Source organism: Octopus bimaculoides, chromosome 11 (assembly GCF_046866305.1).
Source record: "Octopus bimaculoides isolate indiv1 chromosome 11, ASM4686630v1, whole genome shotgun sequence".
Lineage (NCBI taxonomy): Eukaryota > Metazoa > Mollusca > Cephalopoda > Octopoda > Octopodidae > Octopus > Octopus bimaculoides.
The window spans coordinates 53,757,541-53,784,143 of NC_142938.1; the positions used below are offsets into that span (position 1 = coordinate 53,757,541).

The 26,603-nt window shown below is 37.5% G+C and overlaps 1 protein-coding gene across 3 annotated transcripts in view; it reads left to right on the forward strand.

Moving 5' to 3' along the window:
• Window positions 1-26,603, forward strand: part of LOC106876368 (bone morphogenetic protein 2) — a 316,795-nt gene that overhangs the window by 79,911 nt on the left and 210,281 nt on the right. For all 3 annotated transcript variants that reach the window (XM_089360028.1, XM_089360030.1, XM_089360029.1), the window contains exon 2: window positions 7,090-7,354. The gene's annotated coding sequence lies outside the window, so the exon portion shown is untranslated. The remainder of the gene's footprint in view (window positions 1-7,089; window positions 7,355-26,603) is intronic.

The window sequence follows — 26,603 nt, forward strand, 5'->3', positions numbered from 1 at the left end:
ACTGTGTGAGTGGATTTGATAGATGAAAACTAAAAGAACCCCATCATATATATGTGCGTTTGTGTGTGTGTATTGATAACCGGAGTTGGAGTGCTTACGTCTTTGTAAATATATATATATATATATACACGAGTGGGTGATGAAAAGTTCCTGGCTTTTTGGGTATCGCGAAAGGCCTGGTTGTGGGCCGAATCTTCCGAGTTCTTTTACAGGACTTAGAGAAACTGAAGGACCGCTGCAATAAATGTGTGAACTCGAGAGGAGAATATGTTGAATATAATCATAATTAACTGTACCCCCTGTATTTTCTTTTACCCAAAACCAGGAACTTCGTGTGCATGCGTGAGTGTGTGTGTGTGTGTGCGCGCATATATATATATATATATATATATATATATATATATATATATATATATATATATATATATATATATATATATATACATATACATGTATGTATGTATACAGGATGTATGTGTGTAGATTGTCGAATAAACGTACATTGCGGAATTCCTGTGACTTACGAGGTCAATAAAGTAAATATTGAAATCCGTAGAATTAATTAGGACCCCCTTCAATGTGGCGGTACCTTAATACGGCAGCAGTCCAGTGTGTGGATGAGTAAGTGTATGGTAGAGAGGGGGAGCAGAAAGAGAAAAAGAATGAGAGAGAAAGCTGGACATATATGTGTGTGTCTGTTTATCTGCATGTCCGCGTATGTTTATGTAATATAGAAAGACTTAGCTATAACTAAATAATTAAGACGGTTTCTTCAAAATCGTCAAGAACCAGATTCTATCCGACGGCAGCATTCTTGGGTATGTATCTTATATCATAGTTATTTTATGATCAGACATTGACCGTACAGAAGTGGATTGGGCGGATAGTATCTGTGATTCGATTTCTCATTTTTAGCTGGGCAGTGTTACACGTATTGTATCGAAAATGTCTCTGGAATACTCAGGCACTTATGCTATATTGTATATACAGTAACGTATAGTGTGTATAGGCGTGTATATTGTTCTGTATAGTGTGTTTATTGTGTATGTATAGTGTTGCTATTCAAACAACAGATATTCGTTTCGCTGCAACCATCGCGGGATCCATTTCGTTTAAGTGCAAGAACACATTTCAACACGCACAAGCGTACACACAAACATGAAAACACACGCACACGCACAAATATGTCATATGTAAACACGCACACAAATACACACACACACATACATATATATAGGCGCAACGTGGCTGTGTGGTAAGAAGCTAGCTTCCCAACCACATGTTTCCTGATTCAGTCCCACTGCGTGGCACCTTGGGCAAGTGTCTTCTGCTATAGCCTCGGACCGACCAAAGCTGCGTGAGTGGCTTTGATAAACGGAAAGAAGCCCGTCGTATATATGTGTGTGCGTGCGTGTGTGCGCGTGAGTGTATGCGTGTATTTGTGTGTTTTTCCCCCCCACCCATCATCACTTGACAACCGATGCTGGTGTGTTTACGTCCCGGTAACTTAGCGGTTCGGCAAAATTGCTCGATAGAATAAGTACTAGGCTTACAAAGAATAAGTCCTGGGGTCGATTAGTTCGACTAAAGGTGGTGCTCCGGCATGGCCGCAGTCAATTGAATGAAACAAATCGACCCCAGGACTTATTCTTTGGAAGCCTAGTACTTATTCTATCGATCTCGTTTGCCGAACTGCCAAGTTACGGGGACGCAAACACACCAGCACCGGTTGTCAAGCGATGCTGGGGGGACAAACACAGACACACAAACGCACACACACACACATATATATACATACATATATATATATATACACATATATATGACGGGCTTCTTTCAGTTTCCGTCTACCAAATCCACTCACAAGGCTTTGGTCGGCCCGAGGCTATAGTAGAAGACACTTGCCCAAGATGCCACGCAGTGGGACTGAACCCAGAACCATGTGGTCGGCAAGCAAGCTACTTACCACACAGCCACTCAACAGTGGATTCCATTATAATGACAATACTTTCGTGAAACGATCATAAGATGCATTAATTAATAAATTTTTAAACTGTCATGTTTCATATATTTACATATATTTTTAATACAATACTATTTCAGACATATATATCTTCGTGAGAATTTTTTTGATACTAAGTTTCATGGTATTATTTCAAAATACAGTATATATATATATATATATATATATATATATATATATATATATATATATATATATATATATATATATATATAATATATATATATACACACATATAGGGCTGACCAAAGTTTTGAGTGGATCTGGTATACATACACGCACACACACACACACACACACATATATATATATATATATATATAGTTCAAAAAAACAATAACAAAAAAACACAAAAACACAACAAAGTGAGGACATGATATGGATAGTATTATTGGACGCTCAGGAAAGGAAAGAGAACATATATATAATGTATGTATGTATAACAAAGAAAGCTGACCGGCTTAGTTGCATTCGTCCACACATGTGTGTATGCATGTATGTATATATATGCACGCATGCAGTTATGTATAAACCAAACTTTTAACTGCACGCCAGCCAGCCGCACAACGAACTCGTGAATGCAGTTGAGTTTAATAACAACCACATCGCATCACAACAGCTAGTCATCGATCTATACATACGTGCAGATATTAGACCTCAGCGGTTTATCGGAAGTTGAACAATCAATTTTTGGAAGAACGACATGTTTCTTGGAAATTCTGTTTTAATTTGGAAGAAGAAAACTTTTACGGAAACATTTCTTTTTTACTCTAGGCACAAGGCCTGAAATTTTGGGGGAGAGGCAGTCGATTAGATCAACCCCAGTACGCAACTGGTACTTAATTTATCGAATCCGAAAGGATGAAAGGTAGAGTCGACCTCGGTGGAATTTGAACTCAGAACCTAAAGACAGACGAAATACCGCTAAGCATTTCGTCCGGCGTGCTCATGCTTCTGCCAGCTCGCCGCCTTTATATTATTTTTACTCAAGGCACAAGACCTTGAAAAGTTTGGGTAAGGACACTAGTCGATTACATCGACGCCAGTACGCAAATGGTACTTAATTTATCGACCCCGAAAGAATAAAAGGTAAAGTCGACCTCGGCGGAATTTGAACCCAGAACGTAAAGGCGGACGAAATACCGCTAGGCCTTTCGCCCGTCGTGCTAACGATTCTGCCAGCTTGCCGTCTTTACGGAAACATTTCTTAAGCCGCAACAGGCCATGAGTGAACTAGCAATGAAAATTGGCAAGAAAAGTCTATTTGAAATCTAGAAGACCTTCAGCAACTTGAATGAGGGTCCCACTGCGAAAGTGCATGCTGATTGTGTCAGTGGGGTTTCCGAAGAAGAAGGTTTTTATAGAAGTATTTGCCTCATGATTTTAAAAGAATCATTGAAAGCGCATCGTGTTGCCGCAAAATATCTGCTGTGTCTACCAACTGAGCCAAGAGCTGTTTTATAGTTCGGATGATGTGATCCTGCTGAAAAGTACCATAAGGGGTCAGGCGGTCATATTTGAAGATGATGTTGATCGTCTTTTTTTTTTATAGGGGCCTTGTACGTCATTGGCTTGTTCTTCGTGGCCCACCGATCAATGATGATATTTGCTTCTACATCCTGGGGCATTTCAGAGAGGAGTGTGAAGAGACTCCGAGGCAAAGAAACCAAGATACTGCACCAGAGCAATGCGCCAACTCATGCATCACGCTTTATCTATGACCTTTTGACAAAGCCATGCCCTCCGGGGCGGTCCCTATGGATTATTTATCGTTTTGAAATCCACACTGAATAGCGATCGAAGAAAATTCACTACGAAAATTGCACACTACCACTGATATTGCTTTCCAAAGACTGTCACAAAAGTTAGGAACAAAATATTAATGATGGAGATAATTATTTTGATGGGAACAGGTGTGACTGAACTGTTGGTCAGGCAATATATTTATTACAACATTTAATTTTTCATCAAATAGAATTCGTCTATACATTAATTATCATTTCTTTTAAGTAAAAAAAAAAAAGAACTCAATACAGACATAAAGTATAAATGTTCATTCTGCTTGAAAGTACAGTTATACTGACTTTCGCCTTCAATTGTATTTAATTTCCTGCGAATGTGTGACTTAGTGGTTAGAGTATTCGGCTTACGATCGTATGGTCGTGAGTTCGATTCCCGGTGATGCACTTTACTTCACGTTGCTTTAGTCCACTCAGCTAGTAAAATTGAGTTGTGCCTATAATTTAAAAGGCCAGCCTTATCACATCCTGCGTTATACTGAATCTACCTGAGAACTACGTTAAGAGGATGCGTGTCTGTGGAATGCTCAGTCACTTGCACGTTAATTTCAAGAGCAGGCTGTTCCGTTGGTGAATCAGCTAGAACTTCGTTGTCGTAACCGACGGAATGCCAGTCAGTAAAATTTCATGTCCACAAACAAATATTGATAGCTGTTTAATTGCCATATCACCTCACGCATTCACACATTATTCTACTGACAAATTAAAACTATCCACTTTTATATTTTTCAAATCACAAAGACTAGCATTTTTACAAAGCTAATCGACTAAATGACTTTCTCTCACACATCCTCAGGCTAGCCCACACAAACCCATTACCTTCCAAATAAAATCAAATGGAAATATAAACAACACCCCACCCAATTCAGACAACTAAACACGAGTAGGCATAATGCATATATTTACATGGAATACAAAGTACGAATACGGAATAAAGGCTACAAGATAAGCAAAAGAAGTTATATAATAGTCTTATTGTAACAGCCGTTTCAGACAAACCATGGCTTATCCCATCACCACGTTCTTACATAGTAAGGATGTAATTTCCTATGGATTCCTTAAGCGAAACCAGTTCACCCACATAGGAACTTGTGTTATTCCATACACCTAAAACTTCATGGGTTTTTATTATTGGTTTTTACTAAGTATGAACGTGATTACTGCATAAGCCTTGCTTAGCCCGAAACAGCTGTCAAGCTAAGACTAGGATCGTTCTAATAGCCGAATTTTTACATCGAAAGCTCCTACTCTGAATTGGATTTCAATTTCTCAGTTACCTGAACACTACTCCTTTAATATCTATGCTACTCTTCCCAACACTTCCACAGCACACACGCATACAAATATACTTAGATACTTAGATATTTGGATAAATTTCGGCAGGAACTGACCCAAGTCGTGAATAACTAACACCAGATGGTGCTAGTAAGTTAGTCATGGAAAAGACTTTAAATGATGTTCTTCATATTACAGTCATCCTTTGGGTACCGTAACCCATTCGAGTAAAGAGTTATTTTTTGCAGAGATATATCCGGGTGTACGTGGTTTATCAAGAATCGCCCAAAACTATTGGATGCTATTATTCATCACTAATCACAATGTACGTAGCATTGCTTTAACTTTCGAATGACGCCCATCTCGCTGGCTAAGCAAACAGGCCAACACACACACACACACACACACACACACACAGACACACACACACACACACACACGGACGGACGGACGGACGGACGGTCGCACATATGTGTGTGTATTTGTTTTGCAAGATTCCTGATGTGAAATTGTGTGTTCAAAACAGATATTGTTATATTTGGGGATGGTCATTTTTTTAAACAATTAACCACACTCACAATATACTTAGTCTTCACTTCAACTTTATTGTTATTCTTATTTTAATGTCTTTGTATGAAATTTTTCGTCACACAGAGGGAGACACGTAGGACACTAAAATAAGACTAATAATAAAGCTGAAGTGAAAACCCAGTATATAGTGCTTGTGGTTAATTGGTAAAAAATGACCATCCCCAATTATGACAAAATATATATGTATGTTTGTGAGTGCATATGTGTATATATATATATATATATATATATATATATATATATATATATATATATATATATATATATATATATATATATATATGTAGGTATGTATGTATGGGTACATAAGTGTCTAGTACACTATATTTGTGGTTATTCTTTTGACTCTTATTTGTTTCTGGAGCGCCGCCCTCTGGGGTTAGTCGAAGAAATCAACACCAGTATCTATTTAAGTCTGGTACTTATTCTAACGATCTCTTTTGCTGAAACGCTAAAATACATTTGTGCCATCGTTATGTTAACAAAGTAGTTACGTCAGTTTTTTTTTTTTTATCTCAGCCGTAAGCAGAAATAGTGAGACCGATCTGACTAGTTTCTAACCTTTTAAGCCCTTCATCAGAGGAAAAAAATCCTTTTTTTTTTCTGTCCACGGAGAAATTAGTATCAGGTAGTATTTTGATTATGGAGTTCATTACACGTATATTGTGAAGTTTTTATGCGATATGGCTGCGTGTGTACACGTGCATATCAATATATCTGTTCTTCTTAATCCAAAAATCAATAAAGATCACTTAAAATATAGACGCGAATGATATCAGAGAAATCCGGAATAAATTTGTAAAGGTGTGCTTCCTTCCAATTATGACTTCAACATCAGATTTTGGCTACATTTCTTTTATTAATGGCCGGGTGTCATGTTTCTACATAAGCGAACAACGTGTTTGTCATGCGTCGTATTTGTCGTTGTCTATAATAAAGCTTTATGCACGTCAGCGTGTGAATCTCCGAGTACGACATTATGAGTGTGCGCGCGATTACTATTTACCTTGTTCTTTACATGCTGTACCTGTTTGTGTGTTAATGTATTTGTACGCATTCAGGTCTCTGTTAATATGGTTGGTCAACGGTTCATTTTGATAATACAGTACAACGGATATTGCATTCACTCTTTATAATCGACACAAGTTGTGACTATGTGTGAATCAGACCGTTTGTGTGCGTGTGTATGTAAGTGTGAATTAGACTGCGTGCATGCGTGTATATGAGGAAGGAGAATGAATGAATGAGTGAATGAATGCATGTTTGTAGTTGTTGTGTAGCTGGTTCCGTTCTCGCTGCCTACTCCCTACATTATTATTATTATTATTATTATTATTATTATTATTATTATTATTATTATTATTATTATTATTATTATTATTATTATTATTATTATTTCAGTGTGAGAACAATCCGTCCTCGCTCTCCAGCTCAGTGAAAACCCCACCACCACTAGCATCACCACCACCACCGCTACCTTGAGGCTGTTTGTACTGCTGAATTGAATTCCACGTGCCTTTGAATGAGAAGCAAAAAAAGAGGGTGTGGGGCTGAAGACTGAGGACATGACAGGAAAGGAACAAAGCGACAGGTGAGGGAGGTCGGATGAGGTCACCCTAAAATCTCTCTACTGCCTTCTGCTGCTGCTGCTGCTGCTGCTGTTGTTGTTAGTATTTACTTTATTTATTTATATTTTCTCTTTTCGTCATTGTTTTTCTTGTCATTTCTTTTTCTGTCTTCATTGCTACCATTTCTCTTCCGATTCGGAAAGGCAAAGTAAGTGAAATGCTACGAATGTCTCTTTGCTCTCTCTCCACCTCCATATGTCACCTGCTTGCCCCTGCCCCACTATCACCACCACCACCATAACGTCTGACAATATCATCCACGTCTCCTACGTCTTCTCCTACCACGTCATCACCATCGACAATGTCTTTCACTCATCGACCTAGCCGTTCAACGTTCTAGAAATAGCAACCAAATATCCACCAAATTATTGTATGTTTCCTCAAATAAACAATACACTGCAGCCCGTCTGAGAAATGAGCCCCGCGAGGTGGGGCAGCTGCTACAGCGAGTGTCGCGGGCCGTTCTCCTCGGCAATGCCTTTGCAATCATGTCTGAGAGGCGCTGTTGAACACGGTTTGGGGTACACAACCCATTACTCCCTGCCCCCACCGATCTTCTACAGCTTAACTCTACCCCCAATATTTTTTTTTTCTTTGTTTCTTTGGTGAGGTACTTGAAGGTTGTGCTTTTTCTCGATGATTTGATCTATGCCTTTAAAGATTTTTTATTTTTTTAAACAACGCATTGTACAACGATTTACCCCCAAAATGGAATGGCCTCGTCTGCAATACTCAATCAGGAGTAACCTGGAACTAAATACCATCACTCTTTCACTCACTGTCTTCATACTCCCCTCTGCTAACAATATTGATTGCTGCCCCCTCCTCCACTGACATCACCTATCCTCTCTCTCTCTCTCTCCCTCTCTCTCTCTCTCATTTGCTCTCCTTGTATGCCTCAGTTCTCAGCGTCTGCGTTTCTGGTCTCTGTCGCTGAGGAGGAGATAACTACTCTGAAATACATGCATCCAACAGTTTCGTTAAGGATCACTGTGAATTGACTCAGTGTATTTACACCTATTTGACTACAGTGAGAAATTTTCTCAATGACAAAATACACTGAATGGCTTTCTTAAAGGTTCGAACACACCTCAAGCATATTTGAATGGCAACAAGTTTTTACTTAAACACATCACTGTCACCCCATATCTTACCATGTTGTACAATATAGTCACTAATATACAAAAACAAAAGATGGAAATAGTTATGGGCTGAACGCTTTTAATCCTAGATGTGTCTTACCAGATCTGGCTTGGGATTAAAGACGCTCAACAGGAGAACCTCCACATGGTCGCTCGACCTACAAGAATAGAATTTTGTACAGTGAAGGTGCGTGACATTGTGATTAGGGTATCGCTCAAGATTGTAAAGTCTTGCACTCGAATCCCAGCCGTGCGTTGTATTCTTGAGAAAGACTTTATTTCACGTTGATCCAGTCCACTCAACTGGCAAAAATGAGCTGTACCTGTAATTCAGAGAGCCAGCCTTGTCACATTTTGTGTCACGCTGAAACTTCCTGGATCGGATCAACTAGAATTTTCGTCATCGTGACCAGCATAGTGCAAGTTGAATGTTGTGTATGTTTTCGACCAGCGTTGCTGGTAATTTCCCGTAACTAGTAAAACTATCATGTGCTCAGAATTCATGTGTGTGTCTGCGTTTCATTTGTGTGTGTGTGTGTGTGTGTGTGTGTGTGATTTATAGCTGCATATATCAGGAAACTGGTAACAGGCAACGACAACTAAGTGGGATCGTCATCCAGTTATTGAAAAACAAACGCATATAAATGTAATATCGGCGTCACTCATTTTCTGAAAATATGAAACTTGTGTAAAAATATGCGCTTAGCGGCTCGACAAATAGAGAATCACATAATAAAAGGCTATATGTTGTAGTTGACGGTCACGTTTGATAGAGAGAGAGAGAGAGACTGAGGCGACAGGTAGAGAAAAAATAGCAGTCGGAAATGTCAAACGTAGATTGAGGAAAGTGAAAGAATTATATTTACAGTGGATGGAGAAGCAGGTATTTTGATTAAAATGCAACTGGAAATTTTGTAAATTTTGCGAGAAGTATATTTTTACATAATTTCATACTTTATATATTCAAAAACACAAAAAAAGAATCGAAAACAAAACACTCTGTGTTGATTTTAAATTATGGAAGACTATGTTCACATACACACACACACACACACATACACACACACACACACACAAGCAATTCGACAAAAAAGTAACTAGCATAACATACAGCTGACTAGTTTTAAAAAATACTTCCTAGTTACTTCCTGTAAAATGAATATTCTTTAATGAAATTTTGTAGAATATGTTTTCATGGGTGTAGATTGATTACGTTGATAAAATTTAGAAAAAAAATATATTTCGAAGATCAGTTTGTGATTATTCTGTTTATACCCACCCGACTTTATTATCACCAATTTCCGTAACTTTAGCATTCTCCACAATTTTTTCAGATTTTTATGTTTAAAACATCAACTTTACATAACCCCCACTCTCGAAAATGTGTTTCTGCAAAATGTCATTTTCAAGAGAGTTACGAGAAAACAAAATCAGGAGCAAAGTTTATCAGTAATAATCGGAATGATTTCTACAACGAAATCAAATAAAACAACAACTTAATGCGCATCATAACATTAAACATGGCCAACAACACTGCACTACCGTATACAGCGCTAACATATACAGCACTAACACACGTATATATAGAGCACTTATACAGCACAAATCTTCATTACATTTACTTACAGAGCACAAGGCTACAAATTTCATCTCAATTTTACTCGTATCTTAAAAATGTATCACCCTTAATGAAAGACAAGCCTAACATTATGGATTAAATATCGTATATTTAATTAACAAAATATTACGAGCTACACAGAAATGCTTTAAAAAAAATTTCTCAACATGGGTTGTATTCCCCTTCCCTTCTTACACACATTATATAACACTAGACGTCCGAAACAGGCGTAAATGTTGGTGAATTTCGTGCGTTTGGAACTATTTTCTTTTTTATTTTATGTTAGAAATTAAGTTGAGCTGCTTAAAGAATACCTAACGCTAAAAGATGTTAAGATTTTGGCAGGAACTTCGTAGACGTCAAAATTAGATATTCTTGTAATCGAAAACGGTTATTGAAATGAATGTACTAAAGTTTATCTCGAGAGAAAACTCTAAAGAACGAGAAAAGAAAAGAAAAAGGTTGATAAAAAAAAAAAGAATAATAAAACAATGTGATCATTTGACGTGAAATAAAAAAGTTAAATCTACTCCAAGCGGTTTTCTATTTTGGACATGAAGGAAAGATTTCCATTGCCATCACGTTACGGGGGTAATAAATAACTAGACTTGAGTCCTAAGGAGTAGTAGTGAGAATTAAATACCAATCATAATATACCTCGACACGCAGACATGTTTAATGATATAATGGCGGTGGTATGGAAGAGAGTAAAAATTAACGTAGTTTTCAGCCAGGCTGAAGAGGAACCAACGTAAGTATGCATAACAATAACGGTGGAAGGGGCCGAACGTCTGGGTATATGCCACGAAACAAAAAATATCTTTACTTTACCACGGCTTATTTCTTCAACTCGTCTTTCAGAGCCAGTCTATAATGGCTGAAAGCTTGACTGTAGGTTATACACCGTCAACGTGGCTGTATTGTGCTAATGGTAGTTAGTGGCCCACTAGAGCAATAAAATGGTACAGCTGATCGCTGTCTACTGTGCCAGCAAACGTGTTACTGACGCGAGATAGGTGCTGTTTCAGTCATTAGACAGCGGCTATGCTGGGGCACCGCCTTCAAGAGTTTTAGTCGAGCGAATCGACCCCAGAACCTATTCCATTTTCAAGCCTAGTACATATCCTATCGGTCTCTTTTGCCGAACAGCTAGAGTTACACCGGTTGTCAAGTGGTGCAGGGGGGAAAAACACAGACACAGTTTCCGTCTGTCCCGAGGCTTCAGTGAAAGACACTTGACCAAGGTGCCATACAATGAAACAGAATGTGCTGTTGGAAAACAAACTTCCCACCACACAGCCATCCGGCATTCGCCATGGTAGATCGCTAACCACAACACACTTTTTTCTTCTCTTTCTTTCTTTCTGTGGAAGAGCGTAGGCTCGAAACGATAAAGACTTTTTCAATTCCCGAGCGTTATACTAATACATTTGTTTGTTTTCTACACCACCTGTCTTCGTTTGCTGTTTTTTGTTGTTTTTTTTTGTGATTTCTCCATAAATATATATATATATATATATGATACAGAAATAAATTTTATATTCTCAAACGCGTGATAATGCTAATAAAATTGCGTGAACAGGATAAATTATCCATACTTTGCAGAAAAATACGTACCCTGCCAGTCATGAGACTCGAACTCCCATCCCTATGATTAGGCGCCAAGCTCTTTACCATTAAACTAAATTGCCCAGTAACGAATTCTTCTGCAATTTTAGAACTAATAAATTTAGCTTCATAAGACTAACGTTAAATTCAACTTACCATGAAAATAAACAAAGTTTTTGTTTAGAAGCGCTGAGATGTGTGTGTGTGTGTATATATATATATATATATATATATATATATATATATATATATATATATATATATATATATATATACACACACACACACACACACACACACACACACACACATAAACACATGCTCGGGATCTTTCTGATTTGGCGGATGCCACTTTTTATTTATGCTTTATTTAGTGCGTTTTCTACCGAAACACTTTAAAACTTCATATACTTGTATATTTTGTCTTATAGAACAGAGAAAAATTTTTATATTCGAAGTTATTTCATGTTAAAAGTTGTCGTATTTTGGTAATTTCAACCAATCACTGACGTCTATTGAGATGAAAACAATTACTGCTGCGGAATGTAAACAACACGTTCTAGCGGTGTAATGGGATCTTTTCCCTTGAATAAAATTAGTGCCGTTGTTTGTCAACAACAACTATCGGCGGTACTGCTATTTATGACATCGTTCGTGCGTTTGTACTGGTTTTAGCTTTAGGGTTTTAGGGTTAGGGTTCGGGTTTTAGAGTTAGGGTTAGGGTGTTAGGGTTAGGGTTAGGATTATGAGTATTTTTGTGTATGTGGTTCTGCATCTGAAGCACTAAAATGTACAGACGTCAAAACAACTGAATATCCAGTCGTTCGTGCCAAATAGCCAGCGTCCAAACAGCTGCGCCCATTTGTCTCATTCCGATCAAATGCTGGACTCATTACTCCATCAAGGGTGGAACTGTTGGATGTTCAAACAGAACCATTTCAAACAACTACTGTTGGGTCATCAAAGATTAGACAATAGATAAATTTATCATCTAAAAATGCATTGGCAAAAAAATATAAACATTCAACTGTTAAAATGTGAAATGAATTCTTTGTTGTAATCTTTTTGACGTTATTCGAACCTTTGATAATTTTAATCGATAATTCTTTATTGTTGTTAAAACAATAACATAAAACATTTTATATCCATTTTTTAATTTCTTTTCAAAAAGAGAAATGACTCATCACATAAGTAGTTCTAGATACAAAGATTTGAAACAAGGCAGAAAAGTCTTGAAGTCTTCAGATCGTAGATTCACTGGAGCCATGTTGGTCTGAAACTAAACAACAACTACAACAACAACAGCTACAATGTCGAACACAGACTCCGTCAAATACACAGACACATACACACAAATAATATCGTCTCGATATTTATTTCATGCACGTATATCTTTTTCTTTCTTTTTTTTAATTAACACATTTAACTGTTTCATTACTGGAATCAATTTTGCATCACTTCTTTGCACTCGCAAAATGTGAATCTCTCACTTCATCGATGCTAAAAAGAAAACGAGAAGTGGCGTCTGATCTTTAAACACTAAAGATGTGATCAATGGCTACAATGGTTGATATGTATGTATGTATGTATTTATTTATGTATGTATGTTTGTATACATGCATGTACATACGCATATATATATATATATATATATATATATATATATATATATATATATATATATATATATATATATATATATATATATATATTGTTGTTATTGTTGTTGCTGCCGCTGCTGTTGTTGTTGTTGTTGTTGTTAGCGTCTCGAAAAAATGTTTGACGGCATGCCAACTTAGCTCTGAGTTTAAATTCCGCCGAGGTGAACTTTGCCTTTCGTCCTTTCGAGTTCATAAAAGAAGTACCAGTTAAGTAATAGAGTTGACGTAATCGACTAACCACCCGCTTCCAGATTACTGGCTTTGTGACTGTAGAAACCATGTCTGTTACTGTTGTTGACGATATTGAACTCAAGATCAAACCGGATCAAGCCCATCTGCAGTCAGAGATGTTCCAACTATGACTACCCCGACGTTTAATCAGCTACAATGTCTCCAAGGTTACCAAATGTGTCGCAGATTTTTATTGGTCAAAGATAGTCACTTGATTGAATATGTTTCTATTCTTTTACTTGTTTCAGTCATTTGACTGCAGCCACTCTGAAGCACCGACTTGAAGGGTTTCAGTCGAACAAACCAATCCCAGGATTTTTTTAAAGCCGAGTACTTATTTTACTGGTCTCTTTTGCTGAACTGCTAAGTTACAGAGACACAAACATACCAACACCGGTTGTCAAGCGGTGATGGGGGACAAACACAGACACAAAGACACACACACACACACACACACACACACACACACACACACACACACACACACACACACACATACGACGAGCTCCTTTCCAGTTTCCGTCTACCGAATCCATTCACAAGTCTTTGGTCAGCCCGAGGCTATAGTAGAAGGCACTTTCCGAAGGTACCATGCTGTGGGACTGAACCCGGAACCATGTGGTTGGGAAGTAGTGTGACTGGTGATGTAAGAGATACTACCCAATTCAGGTCTCTGGTCGTTGAGGACAATTACTCAATGATGCTCATTGATTTGATTGGTTGTAGATTTGAGTCATTAAGTCTTAGACTCTCGGAGTCTAAAAGTTGCCCAAGTGAAACAATTTACATCGATCGTATTTTTGACTTCTGATTAAATGAAATGTTCTTCCTCTTCCTGTTACTACTCAAGTATCGAAATTATTTTCCGAATTGTTTTCTAATCAATAGCTAAGGCATCGTTATATAGTGTATGCTCTGTTAATAATGCCTGTCCAATGATAGTTAAGAGAAGTGTTATGTAAATGTCGTCATAGTAGATTCTTTTTGGATACCTTTAAGGAACCTATTCCAGGCCTATTCACTCTAATACATAACCATCATAAGCCTGAATTAAATAGTCTCCTTTCCACCAAGTCCAGCCAAAAATGCTTTTGATGTGACACATATTCAACCACGCAACACGCCTTGACAAATGACATTCGGCCAACCTTATGCCTTACACACGCGGTTTCATTGATCATATATTTTCTGACTGATTGCATGAATAACGTGTGTGAAACTCCGAGTAAAAATAAAGTGAATCGATATTTTATTCCCTCTAGGCTATGTATTGAGTGCTTTCTTTCTTCTTTGTTGACACAAACGTATTTATATTTATATTGTGTGTGTATGTCACCGGATGTCTATACTGTGCAGCCTTCTTATTTTCCTCCATCTGTGCAATGGCTTAGAATTTTGTGTTGGGGAGAGGCACAGGATACGCACAGAAACGTATGCTTACATACGTACAAATAGACATAAACACACGCGCACACACACACACGCGCGCACACGCGTGCACACACGCACACACACACACACACACACACACACACACACACACACACACACACACACACTGATATGCATTACTGAGAAAGTGTCTTTCTTAGCAGACGGATGACAATGAAGTTTCGGAGATGCACTCTATAGAAAGAGAAAAACCATTTTTTAATAATAACACTACTGTTCTTCATAAAACCCGGAATTTCATCCGTAAAACAGAGACTTCACTGTACTTACTACAGTTGTGTCACGACTATACATGGTTTGACGCCAATGACCAGCTGATAATAATTTTACAGGATATCAGATGCATCCAACTGCCAATAAATATATTATTTTAAACATACGGCTTGGGAACATTATTGTATACGACAGTATAAGAATAACAACACATTTAGAAAACAGTCAGTGTTCAGCCACAGTAGACTTAGTTTGTATTGTTAAGAAAAGTGATTGTTTTGTTTTACTTTTTAGTGATTCATTTATTTATTTATTCTTTCAACTGTGAAGCAAATTTCATTTCTGTGAAGGTTCTTTTGCGTGCACCATTTGTACGTAAACACCTGTCTGGATGGTTTAATTCATGGCGTTCTCTAAGCTCTCTTTGTGTGTGTGGGTGTGTGTGTGTGTGTGGGTGTGTGTGTTTGTGCATGTTTCTATGTTTACATCTGCACACAATTGTGTGTGTTGGTGTAACATTCCGAATAAGATGAGGTGTGTGTCTCTGCGTGTGTGTGTGTGTGTGTGTTTATGTCCCCGTAACTTAGCGGTTCGTCAAAAAGGAAGCCGATAGAATAAGGATCAGGCTTAAAAATATATACTAGGATCGATTCATTCGACTAAAATACCTCTAGACGGTGCCCCAGCATGGCCGCAGTCTAATGACTGGAACAAGTAAGAAATGAAACAAGCAGAATATTATGCTATTAGTATAATACTAGCTATTTGGCTATACACGTGTACATCAGTATTTGGGTAATACTAGCTGTATGGTTGTGTGTGTGTGTGTTTGTGTGTTTGTATGTGTGCGTGTGTGCGTGCGTGTGTGCGTGCGTGTGTGCGCGTGTGTTTATATAGATATAGATATTAGTATGTGTAGTCCTGGCTGTATGGCAAGCAGGCTGGGAGATTCTGTGCCTATGAAAGCAGTCAGTGTACAAAAAGGAATGAGACAAGTGTTTATCTATGTCAACAGTGGCATTTCTTTTGTGTCCCATGTCAGGTTTATATGTATTGGTTGCAGTTTATTCTGTCTATAAGCTACATTAGCGCACACAGCCACGATTTATATTTAACAAGATATCGACTATACAAGAAGAAAAAAAAACAGAAAGAATTAAAGCAAAAGTAAAAAAAAAAAAAGGTGTTTGAAGGGGTTGAAATCCAACAATAAGACTACCATAAATCTATAGAGACATGTACTTCCATGTATATTTTTGTCTAAGTATATTGTGGTGTATTTAAAGCCATCGTCTTATCCTTGAGTATCAGAACACGTGTATGGAATGATCTTTTGTCTGATACAAGGCTTTCAAAATCGGTCTAATATATTTCCGAACTAATACATTAATAGGTCATAAGATGTAATATAATATAATATAAAATAATATATAATGCATACAAACTAAATATACATTATCAATCGTTATCTTAGCCTCCAACTCGCTTTCCTTTCTACTCAGCAAGACACCTATAGCTGTCCCCTCTACGCCTTAAACCTCTCAACTAACACAAAGCCACACTCCCTCAATTCTACTCTCCCCTCCTAGTTGAGAGTTCTGTCTTGCAAGGGACTTGGTAACCCTGTAGATGCTGGTGTCACGTAAAGAGCGCTGATGCTGGTGCCACGGAAAAAAAGCGCTGGTGCTGGTGTCACGTAAAAAGCATTGGTGTTGGTGCCGCATAAAAAACCACACAGTATATTCTGTAAAGTGGTTGGCGTTACAAAGGACATCCAGTCGTAGAAACCATGCCATAACAGACAATGGAACCGGGTACGGCTCCTGGCCTAGCTAGTTCCTCTCAAACTAACTCATGTTAGCATGGAAAACGGACGTCAAATAATGATGATGATGACGATGAAACTTGTTACCATTTCAAATATGCCTGAGGCACATTTGAAACCCATAAGAAAGCCATTCACTGTAATTTGTCATGCAGAAAATGTTTTACTCTAGACTGATAGATGTTATATATATAGGTGTAACATGTATGTACGTATATCTATCTATCTATCTATCTATCTATCTATCTATCTATCTATCTATCTCTCTATCTCTCTATCTATCTATCTATCTATATATATATATATATATATATATATATATATATATACATGGTTTTACTGCGAATGGTTTTGTTAAGTAGTGCCGATTTTTACAAATCTGTAAATGATAATAATAGCATTTTATAAGCTTAAAGCTTATAGTGATTACTGCACAATGACTAAAGAAAATAGTCTAATAATGGGACATATAAGCCCTCAACAGAAAAAAGTAATATTGAGGTTCAATGTTTTATACTTGTAATTATATTTCTTTTGACCCCTAGATATGCTTAGATAGAGGATCTGCGTTTCACACCAGGGAACTCGCAGACCAAGAACATTGCCGATTACATGGAAACTATCATGAGACAAGCATTAGTTTAGAAATGCTCACTTAGTATCACAAATACGACAACCTCAAAAGGAATAACTACTGGTAGAAGTTTCAAAGATATAAATATACACATATACACACGCGCGAACAGGTACATTTTCCGACATATATGCAAATGAAACGCAACGTTTCTACCTAAGCAAATCTGGGAGTTAAAAGAAAACAATGTAATCGCAAACGGAAGAGACATAAAAGAAAAACTTGCTCGTGAAATTAACGTACAAGTGACTAAGCACACTACAAATACGTGCGTCCTTAACGTAGTTCTCGGGGAGATTCAGCGTGACACAGAACGTGACAAGGCTGGCCCTTTGATATTTTTGTCAGTTGAGTGAAGTGGAGCAACGTGAAATAAAGTGTTTTGCTGAAGGACATAACACACTGCCAAGAATCGAACTCACGACCTTACTATCTTGATCCGAATACTCTAACCACTTAATCACTCACCTTCGGAAGTAGTCGGTGTGAATAAGCTATAAACTCTACAACTCGTTCAATACATGTTGTAGAGTATATCTTTTCTCTCATTCGATCGAATAATTTGATGCAAAACTGTTTCTTTGAAATTTGTATCGTTCGATTATGGTGAAATTGTGTGTGCCGCTATCAGATGATGCTTTCAAGGAAAAAATGCAAGTCTAGCATGTGATGTTAAGGTTGCACATGGATGCCTCCTGTGTGTTGAAGACTTCAGAATACTGATGATTGATGTCTATAGATGCGTGAGTTTTGTTAGAAGTGATAGCGATTTCATTAATGTTCGGAAGAAAGATTTGGAGTACATTTGATAGGCTGTGGAGGGAAGACAGACGTGCCAGTGCGTGGTACAATGGAACATAGACGGGGAATGTCGCTAGTTAGTTGCCATCCCAGACTCACTCGAACGCATTACTGATATTAAGTGAGAGAAACCAATGACGCGTAGAGTAAGAGAGCATTCATGGTTGGTTGGTTATCACTGAGGAGAGATGGAGCCTTGGAGCGGTGAAGGAGCTGATTATTTATAAATCATCTCCATGACCTTTAAGATATTATTTGGAAGTGAGGAGAAGACATTGGTAGTTGACAGGAACAGACAGATTAGTGTCCTGGGAATGAAGCAAAATTTTGTTTCGGATTGGGATAGGTCCCTGTTGAGGGAGAAATATTGAAGAATTTGATAAGGAAAGGCACTTAGCTTTCGAGTACACATTTTCAGGATAATGCTAGAGACAGTATTGGAACTGGTGACCTTGTTAGGCTGGAGTGTTCATAGATGATTTCCTAGACGTCTTCTGAAAGCTCCTTATGCAAGTCAAAAACAGGACTGAAGATGCTTCATCTAAGATGTGCATACATTGTCCTTAAAAGAAACAAAAACATTTGTATTGAATTGCATTTGTATGAAATGATCCATTATACACAAACGGTTGTACTCTTATCTTTCTCCTCGTGTCTGAAGTTCCCTTTTTTTTTCTCTTTTCATTCTTCTTTCCCTCTCATTGATTTCACCACAAATGTTTCCGTTTCCTGCATGGTTTTTGATTCCTTAAATGTATTTGTTTGAATAATCTAAGAATATTGATAACACAATAAATGCAGACTGTCTTGATTACAGGAAATATTAGGAGTAGTTTAATGTTTCTAAGATGGGAAACGAAGCAGTAATCCAACCACTTATTGCTAAAGTGAATAGGTGTAACAGAATTGGCTAAAACTTTGAAATATTCAGGTGGAGGACTCGTTAGTTGGTCTTAATCATTTGTGAGAGTACTTCTTGTGACATACGTGTTCTCGAGCGCTTAAACAACAACGTTATCGTCACTAATTGAAAAATGGTTGGGATATTTAATGTAGGGAAGCAAAAATTGTAAATAATCAAAATTATACCGATAGTTAAGAGAAATAACTATTATCTTAAAGATTAACTCTGATTAAGAAAGGCAGGGGAGAAAACTTAAAATTACTTCTCAGCAGAGTAAACAGCAGAGAAGATACAATGCAATTCAAGCGTGTAAGCCCTGTCAATGACTACGGACTGTATTTGTAGTTATTTCTGTAATAAAGCTAAGCAAAAAATATAGTTTGCACCACAGCATTCACATATTTACTCTTCTCCATAGCATCTTCGCTTTTACCTCTCTATATAGCATTACAGTTGTTATTGGAAAGATGTCACACTTTCAACTAAAATCTACAAGTACATTACATTTGAGCAAGGAAACATAGTCTTGTTTTTTGTTGTTGTTTTTTTCTTTATCTTCTTATTCATTTCAACGGTTCTTCTGCCCAGTACCCTGGTGGCTTCAGAAATAGCGTTCCTTGGACTAATTTCAGGATTGGTATGTGGGCACCTGCAGTGCTACGTTGCTACCTGCAATGTTATGTGGATAACCATAGTGTGTGTGTGTGTGTGTGTGTGTGTGTGTGTGTGTGTGTGTGTGTGTGTGTGTGCATATATATATATATATATATATATATACACACACTAATATGTATCTTTATGACTTATATGATAGTCTCAAGTAGCATGTATTTGTATAGAATAATATCTGAATTCTTGAGGTGGTATGTGGTAAACATGATAGCTGCGGACATGTAAGGCATGTAAAAATCCCCAGTGGTATGTTGGTAAAGTGTAGAAGTGTTTGCGTCTCTGGCAATGTATGAAGAGATCGTATCGTAATACGTTACGCGAACCAGAAGAGAGTGGGGATGATTTCTTCAGCATATTTGCCAATTTTTCAACATCTCGCCATCAACATGGCATCTATTATTTGTATACGTTTGATTGAAAGAGAAGGCAAGAAGAGACATGATAGTTAATCAGGAGAAGATTAAGTTCTGATTGATTTCTGAGGCTTATGCAATATTTATAAACCGTAGACACGTATCTATTAATGTAGACATACAAGCTGCATATGCATCTGCAATGTGTGGAGGGAGTGTGTGCATGAGTTTGTATGCATCCAGATTGCTTGTCCGTGTTCCAAAGTGCCGAGTATACTAAAAATAATTAAGCTATGGAATATGCATGTTCGTGAGAATATATGTGATATGGATACGCACGCGCATACAGATTTCATAGCTTAATCAAGTGTTCAGTTGTGTATGTACACTCAGTACCATAGCTTAAGTATGTGTCTCTGTGTGTGTGTAGTAGTAGTAGTAGTTGTAGAGAGAGAGAGAGAGAGAGAGACAAAGAAAGAGAGACAGAAACAGATACATAAATAGAGAAATCAGTACATGTTTATATATATTTGCGTGTGTGTGTATATATATTTGTGTGTGTGTATGTGTGCATATATATATATTTATAAGTATACACACACACATACCTACACACACACACACACACACACCATAAGGTTCTACGCTATGGGATCAAAACCTGAACTACGTAGTTGCGACTTGAATGTGCTAACCTCACGACTATGCTTACGCCTATTATACTCTGTTAATAATAATAATCATAATAATAATAATAATAGTAATAATAAACACCAGGACTAACAAATATATATAACATACAGAAAATTGCACTACTAGGCATTGCGCGCATCCTACGTAATGCACTTTCAATACAGTAAAAATAAGAGCACCGCAATAAACCATAGTACATATCGAAGGCACAAAGAAATGCGCTCGGTAGAGTAGTGAAAGCACGTTCTAAGGCTACTGAATAATAATAATAATAATTATAACTAATAATGATTATAATTATAATTATAACTAATATTAATAATTTTAACTACAATAGTAATGATGATTTCAAAATTAACCACAAGGGTTTACAATAAGAAAAACATCATGGACAGCGCAGGATAGAACAAAGAATGTGTGTGTGTGTGTGTGTGTGTGTGTGTGTGTGTGTGCGCGTGTGTGCGTGCGTGCGCGTGTGAGTGAGTGTGTGCTCTTGCGAGGGTTTTACGTGTAAACAAGACCAACAAAATTTTTAAAATCAACAATGTGTGATACTCGATAGAGAAGAGACGTTCGAGGGTTGCTCATGGAAAAGCCCCATGGGTACCCGACTTTTAGGAGCTTTGCCTGTTCAAGATAAACTTTCCAGGCACGGAAGTGCCGTCAACCGAGCTTGTCCGAGATGCGCGCAGGACGACGGACGATCCTGCATACACTCGACCAGTGCCCGACCATTGCTGACCTGTGGGTTTATGTCGAACACCTGCTGTTGCGTGTGGGACGGATCCGGCTGTCAACTGAATCCATCGTGATGGTCGACCCGCCACCTTCCTTTAACCGGGAAGGAAAGGCTGTGTTTATATTCCTGGTGGCTATGGCAAAAGAGGTTGTATAGTGGTCGAGATTGAAGAGGCTGAAGACAAAAAGGAAAATAAGGGTAGAGAAAGAAGTGTTGTCTTCTAGCCAATTCGCTGAAAGGTGGATGAAAGTGGGGAGAACGGTGCAGGTGAACGGTCCTACCCTGAGCATACGCCTGTAGCTGGAAAAAAAGGAAAGGAAAAAAGACACCTCTCCCAAAAGTCGGGTACCCATGGTTTTTTATGGGGTTTTCCATGTGCAGCCCTCGAACGTCTCCTCCCGATTGAGGATCACACTGTTTTTTCTTTTAATTTTATTAGTGGTGTTTACACGCAAAACCCTCACAACACACACTAATACATGCGCGCACACACACACACACACATACACCCATTCCTTGTTTTGCACTGTACTGTCCATAATGTTTTTTCTTAATTTAAACCGTTGTGGTTAATAAAGAAATCATTATTGTTATAATTAGTGTTAAGGCGAAGGCGGCGAGCAGGCAGACACGTTAGCACGCCGGGCGAAATGCTTAGCAGTATTTCGTCTGTCTTTACGTTCTGAGTTCAAATTCCGCCGAGGTCGACTTTAACTTTTATCCTTTCGGGGTCGATAAATTAAGTACCAGTTACGCACTGGAGTCGATGTAATCGTCTTAATCCCTTTATCCTTGTTTGTCCCCTCTATGTTTAGCCCCTTGTGGGTAATAAAGAAATAAGAAATGTTAGCATGCCAGGAGAAATGCCTAGCGATATTTCGTCTGTCTTTACGTTCTGGGTTCAAATTCTACCTTTCATCCTTTCGGGGTAGATAAATTAAGTACCAGTTGCGTACTGGGTCGATCTGATCGATTGCCCCCCCCCCTCCCCAAAAATTTCGGGTCTTGTGCCTAGTTTAGAAAAGGAACAATTATTATTATAATAATTGTTAAGGCTGTGAGCTGACAGAAACGTTAGCGCGCCGGGCAAAATGCTCTGTATTTCCTCGTCTGCACGTTCTGGGTTCAAATTCCGCCGAGGTCGACTGTACCTTTTATCATTTCGGGATCGATAAAATAAGTACCAGTTGCGCACTGAGGTCGATGTAATTGACTTAGCCCCTCCTCACAAAATTTCAACCTTTTGTTTGTAGTAGAAATAATAGTAATAATTATTATTATTGTAAAGGCAGCGAGCTGACAGAATCGTTAGCGCGCCGGAAAAAATACATAACGGTATTTCGCCCGGCGTTACGTATTGAATTCAAATTCCGAAGAGGTCAGCTTTGCCTTTCATCGGGTCGATAAAATAAGTACCAGTTGAGCACTGAGATCGATGTGATCGACCAGCCACCTACCCCGAAAATTGTAGGCCTTGTGCCTATAGTAGAAAGGATTCTTATTGATGTTGATGATATTTTTGTTAACGTTACCATGAACGCTGGAGTTCTGAAATGAATTAACATTTCTTTAAAATAGAACTCCCCTAGATTCACTTTCAGCAAAGAAGTGACAAAATGTAAATTTCTTTTGAGAACACACACCTGCTTTATAAACTGAAGCGTGTGAAACGTCTGTTTGTCTCCTCAAAAACTGACAAAAACAATCGCTTAAATGTTTCATGTTCATAACCGAACCCCAGCTAAGTTTCTGAAAGATTTTCAGACTTCCTGCTGCGCGACAGTTTCAGAGCTGAAATAAATAATGAAAGATTCGAACCTATGATTGTAGGAGGAATGGTAAAATAAAATGTATCTGCTTCTGCAAGAAAGCCAAGAACTATTGACAGTATTGTTACTGATAACTTGTCCTCTTGTGACAAGCACAACATTCTGTAGGTGTAGTCTACCTTATAAACAATTCAACTATACAGTAAACCATGTATCCAACATCTGAAATCGTGGCATTGGTTTCTTAATTTCTTTACTGAACTCATTTTTCTTGTTTTTTTTTTTGTTTTTTTTACACGAAAGGCATCGTTTTCACTTTCTCTTTTACTCTTTTACTCTTTTACTTGTTTCAGTCATTTGACTGCGGCCATGCTGGAGCACCGCCTTTAGTCGAGCAAATCGACACCAGGACTTATTGTTTGTAAGCCTAGTACTTATTCTATCGGTCTCTTTTTGCCGAACCGCTAATTTACGGGGACGTAAACACACCAGCATCGGTTGTCAAGCGATGTTGGGGGGACAAACACAGACACACAAACATATACATATACATATACATACATACGACGGTCTTCTTTCAGTTTCCGTCTACCAAATCCACTCACAAGGCTTTGGTCGGCCCGAGGTTATAGTAGAAGACACTTGCCCAAAGTGCCACGCAGTGGGAATGAACACGGAACCATGTGGTTGGTAAGCAAGCTACTTTCTCTCTGTTGATACAAACGTTGAGTGGTTTTTTTTAAATTCTTTTACTCTTTTACTCTCTTACTCTTTTACTTGTTGCAGTCATTTGACTGCGCCCAACCTGGAGCACCGCCTTGAGTGGGGTTTAGTCAAACCAATCGACTCCAAGACTTATTTTTAAGGCCTAGTGCTTATTCTATCGGTCTCTTTTGCTGAATCGCAAAGCTACGGGGACGTAAACATACCAACACCGGTTGTCAAGCGGTGATGGGGGGGACAAACACAGACATAAATACACACACACACACACACACACATATATATATGTGTGTGTGTATATATATATATATATATATATATATATATATATATATATATATATATATATATATATACGACGGACTTCTTTCTGTTTCCATCTACCATGTGGTTGGAAGCAAGATTCTTACCACACAGCCACGCCTGAGCCTATCTCTCTGGTTATCTATCTCTCCTTTCTAAATATCAAACTGATGTCTTGTCCTTATATACGTGTGTGTGTGTATGTGTGTGTGTGTGTGTGTGTGTGTGTGTGTGTGTGTGTGCGTGTTTGCGTGTGTGCGTGCCTGCGTGTATGTATGCGTGCAGGCGTGTGGATATATGTATATGTATATATATATATATATATATATATATAAACGGCACTCTCCCGGATACGAAGGCGAGTGTTCCAGTTGATCCGATCATTGAATGATCTTGGCCAACCATAAACAGCTGGAGGAGTGACTGACAAGGTATTTTAGCCATACAGTCCAGCAAATCTATTCAGATCAAGCTGTGCAGTCCTGTACTAATCTTCCAAAAGTTGCATGTATTGTGTTTCGTATGCAGATTAGCGATTAGTTTTGTATTACCTTGTCTGACATATGCTATTTTACAAATTTAAAATCTTTGAGGGGCCTTCTGTAGCCAGTAAAGTAGGTTTTACTTGTGTGGTCTCTTATAAATTATGGCTTGCGTATGTGTATTAACTCCTTTTTCCCTTATATTTATTTCTTTAGGCTCTCACGATTTATCCTCACTCTTCACCGTTATGATGGTTTATAGTTGTCGCAAGTTTTGTCTTAGACCAGACGTTTCTTAACTACATTCTTTGACATACTACATCTGAAAAGCTATAACCTTTATTTTTATTTATTTCATCTTTTGTTTTGGTTCTTGTTATTTGTTTTTAACACTTGGCGTTTCAATATTTTACTTGTTTGTTGGAGTATCAATGAAATATGCTTATTTCATAGAGAGGGACGGAAGGATATATATATATATATATATATATATATATATATATATATATATATATATATATATATATATATATATATATATATATATATATATATATATATATATATATAATGAGAGCTTATTGGGATATATTATCCAGGCGGATACTGTGGTAGCTCTTAGTAATATTCCAGATTACGGTTAACTGCATCGATTAGTCTATGACTACCAGTTGTCACTCACGCTGTAAATTCCTCCGATAAGTTCACTTCCAGTCAAGCTGGTCGAAGACCACGAACGAAGCAGCGCAGAAAATTATACCTGGTCGCATATGCAATTGCTCATACTGTGTACAGTGGAAACACGTTTAGGCCGTCGTAACCATAAAGATCTATACTATATGACATTGTAAGATAAAAGGAAATAAATATTGAGGACGTACCAGCCCCCATATTCTCTATCGTTATAATTATTGCAATTTGTTGTGTGTGTGTGTGTGTGTGTGTGAGCAAAATAGCTAATTGTAAAAATCTCAAGAAGAAATCAGAATAATAACTATATTAATGAGCAGCCGGCAGAAGATCTGCCTGGGGTTAAACTAGTAGTAGCAGGGAACAGCCACTTCGACGTGGCGACTGACTTTTCTTGTTATATATATATATATATATATATATATATATATATATATATATATATATATATATATATATATATATATATATATATATATATATATATATATATATATATATATATATATATATATATATATATATATATATATATATATATATATATATATATATATATATATATATATATATATATATATATATATATATATATATATATATATATATATATATATATATATATATATACCCACGGTGGTGCTCCAGTATAACCGGTGCCGCATGGCTGAAACGGGTAAAGGAATAAAAGAATATATATATATAGAACTTACTTCGTCCCCACTTTCAAGTTCGTGCCTCACAGCGTTCATACACACATAATTTTTCCCGTCT